This window comes from Myotis davidii, unplaced genomic scaffold (assembly GCF_000327345.1).
Source record: "Myotis davidii unplaced genomic scaffold, ASM32734v1 scaffold13, whole genome shotgun sequence".
NCBI classification, from domain to species: domain Eukaryota; kingdom Metazoa; phylum Chordata; class Mammalia; order Chiroptera; family Vespertilionidae; genus Myotis; species Myotis davidii.
The window spans coordinates 2,965,240-2,966,419 of NW_006286243.1; the positions used below are offsets into that span (position 1 = coordinate 2,965,240).

A 1,180-nucleotide genomic window follows, 5' to 3' on the forward strand; every position below is an offset into this window, starting at 1 on the left:
CGTGAACCCTTCGATTTTATGTGAGACTCTGTGTGAAGGATTTTCATTCTGAGGGTCTATGCCGTCGACAGCACACACACACACACACACTCACACACGCACACGCACACGCACCACACGCGTGCATGCGTGCATTTGGAGTCAGTCGGGGTCCACAGCCTGAAAAGGGGTGAATGAGAAAATAAATCTGAGCTCCTGGGATGCAGTTTACAGCCATCACCAATCCCAAAGCTCTTCACTTAACTTTGATTTATGGCCAACTTTGAAAGATGTCATTTGTTGTAAACGCAGAACACATTCGTTTCGGGGGTGAGCGGAAATGTCCCCAACTTCTGGTGGTGGCGGATACATCTGAAAAATGGAATCGAATCAGTTTTGCTCCCCAGGGGGACAGGTAGAGGATTCCTGTTTCCTGCCAATTCAGTTGGAAACAATGAGGAGAGAGAGAAAAAAAGCGGAGCCCTCCCTTCTCTCTCTGGCCTTAGACGTGAACTCTTGATAAGATCCCGGAAAACAAGCAGCGTTTTCACCGGCCGCTTGCCCTCTTCAGCTGAGAAAACAGCACGAGCCCGAACTCGGAACCGGGGCCACCTCTATTGTGAACGTGGCCAGGCTGACTTCTCGTCGCCAACCAGCAAATCACAAAATGACTGAGATAAGGAATATAATAACATGTTCACACGAACCTTACATTCTTACCTCTTCTATAGGAAAGGATATCCCTGCAGGAAGGAGGAAGGTGGGGCCCCGCCCGTGTCCCACAGCAGGGCTGGGACCGCATTGTCCGGGCCTTTTGTAGGGACACAGGAAGAGGGTCCGGAAGTTTCTACAGGAAAACAGAGAAAAGTTCAAACATAAACAGCATCCAAAAAAATTTACCAACAGTGAACTCGACTTCCTCTCTGGGCCTCCATGCGTCCCTGGACCTCTGGGCTGGCAGATTGTAATCTTGGGACTGGGTTCACCTTGGTAACCTCCAGCCTGGGTGATTGTGCCGTGTCCCTCCTTAATAAGTTAAAAGGCTGTGTTTTCTGTGACATCCGAGACACAAACAACCTCGTCCCAGAGACTGTATCCTGGCCTGGCTCGAGTCCGTCTGTCTTTTCCATTTGTCATTTCTGGGGAGGGTCCGGCTTCCCTGAAGCCCCGGGTGGGACAGGGCGGCTCCCTTTCGGGAGGC

At 51.1% G+C, this 1,180-nt stretch overlaps 1 long non-coding RNA gene across 1 annotated transcript; it reads right to left on the minus strand.

Annotated features, from left to right (window-relative positions):
* Window positions 1–234: 234 nt before the first annotated feature.
* Window positions 235–817, minus strand: LOC102775025. Its single transcript, XR_001512834.1, has 2 exons — window positions 700–817; window positions 235–351 (listed from the first exon to the last, which is right to left on the minus strand). It is a non-coding gene; the product is annotated as an uncharacterized LOC102775025 (long non-coding RNA).
* Window positions 818–1,180: the final 363 nt, after the last annotated feature.